Source organism: Triticum dicoccoides, chromosome 4B, assembly GCF_002162155.2.
Source record: "Triticum dicoccoides isolate Atlit2015 ecotype Zavitan chromosome 4B, WEW_v2.0, whole genome shotgun sequence".
Taxonomy (NCBI): domain Eukaryota; kingdom Viridiplantae; phylum Streptophyta; class Magnoliopsida; order Poales; family Poaceae; genus Triticum; species Triticum dicoccoides.
In genome coordinates this window covers 1967486-1972387 of record NC_041387.1, presented here as the reverse complement: position 1 = coordinate 1972387, position 4902 = coordinate 1967486, and the positions used below count along the sequence as shown (strand labels likewise).

The 4902-nt window shown below is 42.0% G+C and overlaps 1 pseudogene; it reads left to right on the top strand.

The window, feature by feature from the left end:
* LOC119294378 overlaps window positions 1-3642 on the top strand; it is a 5614-nt pseudogene extending 1972 nt beyond the window's left edge.
* Window positions 3643-4902: the final 1260 nt, after the last annotated feature.

The window sequence follows — 4902 nt, the reverse complement described above, 5'->3', positions numbered from 1 at the left end:
TATTTCAAAAGAGAGTTGTATATGTTGATGGTGAAATCTTTCATGTGGACAGGAAGAACAAAGCACCAAACTCAAAATTTGCAGCCATTGTGCATCAACAAGCCAAACCATATTGCCAGATCTTCTACATATGCAACGAGACTCTTGCTTGCTCTAGGTATGACAGCTATGCATGCATTGCAGCCCTCGGCTCGACATAAAAAATTGCTACATAGAATCTGCGAATTTAGTTTCTCAAAGAAAAAAATCTGAAATTTTTGGCTCGATTGACTACCCAAAGTTATTTCCAGCTGACAAAACAACGGTTCATCATTTTCAGAGAGGCCACTCAGCGTTTGATAAAAGTAGAGTCACCGCAAAGCGGCTACACAAGCACTGATTCAGACCGATCCGAGTTCCCTGCAAGATCCCATTCACTATCACCAGGGCATACAGGTTTCTTCGGTTCCACAGATCAAAAAGCCCTTCAACGAGAGTCCAAGCAGCCAGTTAGCTATACATATCCCTTGTGAGCATCGATAACAGACAGCACGGAGACCATACTAGGTGCAAGGGGCCGGTCAATTCATACAACGACATCAACAGGTTTCTCCCTGAATTCCCGCCAGAAAAGCTTTCGAGGATCTTCACCAGTTCTAAAGGATTTGGATAATATGAATGGTTCACCTGTACCTGTTTCGGTTGCAAGCTCCAAAGAACATCAACACTCTATGGTAAGTCATTTTGGACTGAGCAGAGTTATCATCTAAGCATAGCCACAGCTTGTTCATTTCAATTGTCGTAAATTTATAGCGAGAAATGATCATCCGTTATCCAAAAAAACTATTAATGGGAAGTCAAGTACTCCATCCGATCCATATTAATTGTTGCTGATTTAGTCGACAATTAATATGGTTTGGATGGAGTACTATATTGCTAAAAATGAGTATGCAATATAGGCCACTTGCTTGTGTGAACATCAGAGATGTGACACTTTCTTCAAATTATAATAAGGTAGTTTAATACTTCATGTACTCCACTGAACAACGGAAGTCAACAATAGAATGTGTTCCACTTAACAACGGAAGTCAACAATAGAATGCATTCATGGCTGTAGTCACATTCAACCAGTAGTGTATCTAACACTTGCCACTAGCTAGCACTATATAAACACTAGAGATGATACCTCGCATGGCAACGTGTGTGAATTGGTTGTGTGCAATTATTTCAAGAGATTTGGTTGTATGAAAGATTGGTATTTGGGTTAACAATTTGAAAATTGAAACTAAAATACATATAATATTGTACTCCCTCTGTAAAGAAATATAAGACATTTTAGATCACTATTTTAGTGATCTAAAACGTATTATATTTTTACAAGGGGAGTATTTAATTATTGTGTAGTTGTAGAATATGTATTGAATATAAGTAGTATGCATGGTGGATGGTAATGTGGGTCTTTTGCATGCATGGTGGCATGGTGAGATGGCATAGTTGCGTGTTGATAGAATTAGAGTTAGTGGGGATCGACTAGGTATACAGGATTCCACCTTTTTAAAACTTAAAATCCTGCTTCTATTGGTCTATCATCTAGATTTTATTTGACCAACTAAGGTCTTTTGTTTTTTGTCGTAGTTGTAATACTAATTGGATGATGCTGGCATACCTATCGAATTCAAAGCAAACATATGTATTACAGATGGAAACCGCCGTGCAACGAGAAGTGTTCGGGCAACTACAGCTACTCCTTGATGATCAGGAGTGCTCAAAAGGAGAAGCAATTGAGGATCAGCAGAAAACCGCGAGGGGTCTGTTTGAAAATCCTATGATGGTATGCTATTTGTAATTGCCACATGCCTTCAACCATCCATTATTGATGCCTAATATGTTATTGTATTTTCCCAACTTTCTTGTGTAAACACATGGAAATTGTGTATGTTAGATGGTGCACCTGTCTCTCAACTAAGCCAACTGTTTTCTTGCAGCTCAGAGCACAGGAGAATTCACTCCGCAGAGAGAAAAATGAGCTAGAGGAAAGACTAACCAGAGAAAAGGCTGGACTCGAAAAGGAACGCCTCCATTTATACAATGAGCTGCAGAAAGCAAATGAGCAACGAGCAGAACTTGAGAACAAGCTTCTCCAGACAAACTCCATAATGGAAGAGCTGCAGCGCGAGAAAGAACATGCTGTTAAGCAGGCTGAAGAGATGCGCCAAACAAACGGTAGCGGTGCCATTGTCTTAACAGAATTCAGCTACGCGGAAATAAAAGAAGCGACAAACAACTTTGATGCCTCCAAAAAGATAGGGGAAGGTGGGTGTGGAAGCGTCTACAAGGCATTTCTCCGTCATACTACTGTAGCCATAAAGAAACTGAACAGTGAAGGCGCAAGAGGAGATCAAGAGTTCAATGATGAAGTAACTAACTCTTAGTATTCCTTTCCTTTAATGCATGCCCCCAAAACATCATATATATATAGACATGCTGTCAGCTAAGGAAACACTAGTAAAATGGTGCATCTAAATATGTAATTTTTCCTCTCATGTGTATTAATTACAGGTAGAAACACTCTGTGGGATGAGGCATCCGAACCTTGTCACTCTGATAGGAGCATGCAGGGAGGCCAGAGTGTTGGTCTTCGAGTTCTTGTCAAACGGAAGCCTAGAGGACTGTCTGCAGCGCGAGAACCGAAGAGAGAGACTCTCATGGCGAATGCGCGTCCGAATTGCTGCAGACATTTGCACGGGACTTATCTTCCTCCACTCCAACAAACCAAAAGGCATTGCCCACGGTGATCTCAAGCCCGACAATGTCCTTCTCGACGCCAACTTTGTTTGCAAATTGGCAGACTTTGGGATCTCTCGCCCCTTGAATGTCACAAACACCACTATCACCCCTTACCACCGAACAAACCAACTCAAGGGCACAATGGGATACATGGATCCAGCATATATTGCCTCGGGGGAGCTCACGGCACAATATGACGTCTACTCCTTTGGAGTAGTGCTAATGCGATTGCTAACTAGCAAGAGCCCCCTAGGCCTTCCACATGTCGTGGAGGCAGCATTAAGAAAAGATAAGTTGCAAGACATAATCGATACTTCTGCTGGGGAATGGCCACCTAAGTACACTAAAGAGTTGGCAAAACTAGCACTGAGATGTTGTCGTTATGAACGAAAGGAGCGGCCTGATCTCGGAAAGGAGGTCTGGGATGTCTTGGAAGCTATGATGAACTGTCCAGACGATAAAAGCAAGCCACCAAAGTTTCTCATATGTCCAATAACACAGGTCGGTTAACTAATCAAAGAAATGAGTATCTTATGTTTCTTTCTCTTTAAAAAAACTGGTTATCTTAAGTTTTCCTGACTAACCATCTACAACCTTTACAGTTTAGTCACTAGCTAGATTAGTTAATGTCTACTCCAAGTTTGATGTAATAAACTTGCATCTCCATTATATTTTTCAGGAGATCATGAAGGATCCACACATTGCTGCCGATGGATACACGTATGAAGGTGCGGCCATCAAGCGCTGGTTTAAAATGGGGACAAAATGTCCCCCGTAGCCCGCGTCAGCTTTGCGAACCATGAGTTGATACCAAACAACACCCTCCGCTTTGCAGTTCAAGAATGGAAAAAAGCGACAGCAACCGTGATTTCTTAACCTCGGATTTTATTTGTGTTATGATGCCATCATGTTTATGACTCGAAGCAAATAAAAAATGACTCCAAGTGTGTATGGACGGCCTGGACTGTAAGGAGTATTAGCATTAAGTCTGGGAGTCCTATTAGGCTATATTTCGGTTCCTTGTATCCCATGTCTTGTGTAAACATATGAAAACTCATGTGTACTCCTGGGAGTATGTGCTCTCGCTCTTCATATACCACATAGATGATACCTCTATACCTCATTATTATTTTTAATATACCTATTAATTATTACTAGATACCTTAAAGTGAGTTTTGTAGAAAATTCATTTGGGTGCATGTATTTTATTTTATACGCACATAAATTGTTCTTTTGTATGTACAAATGGTATATTACGTAAACTATGGGCCTTGGTGATATTTTTTCATCAAATTTGTATTGAGGTATAATTAATAAGGTATATTGAGAATGAAAAGGAGGTATAAAACAAATTAGGTTTATTGAATGTGGAAAGTGTGGGATGACTGAATATTATATTGTTGTATTGATCTGACCCGTAGGGGTATATATAGAAGTACAATAGGGAGGAGACTTTGACTATAATGCAAGATATTGTTTAAACCTATCTTATCTCTCATTGTGCTTATCTCTACACAATTATATTTCTAACATTCCCCCTCAGTCGTAACGGGAGTAAAGCGGACGATTGCGACTGAATTTGAAGCCTTGCGCTTCTGTCGTCTTCTCCGTTGCACCATCATCAACTGCGTCTCTGATGCCTGATGGGTCGGCTCCTAGGGTGGTGACTGCATCCCCTTCTGGTGTCTTCCCTGTCTTCTCCTATATTCCCTCCCACAGTCACAGCGGGAGTATCGTGGACGCAAGTGACGAGGCGGACGCTGTTGACTGGAGTCGTTGCAGACGTAGCCATTAATGTCGAGATAGCAGATCATGGTGATGTAGTCGTGGTCGAGGTAGTCGTGGTCGATGGTGTGGTCGTCGTGGATGATGAAGCCGCACAAAGCCGGAGGCGCAAAAAATGCTCTATGACGGAGCTGCAGACGTGGACGATGCACCTTGCGGATGTCAAAGGGTGTCGTCAGCGATGAGTCCACCGGTTTTGCCAAGACCGAAGGAAGCCCATCGAGCACACATCAGTTTTGCCAGAACCATGTGGCCGTGTAGGGTCGTCACTATAGTGACGCCGTGTCGATGCAGTCGTGTCATCATGGATGACGCGGTCGATGCTGTCGTCGTGACACGGTCATTGCCGTC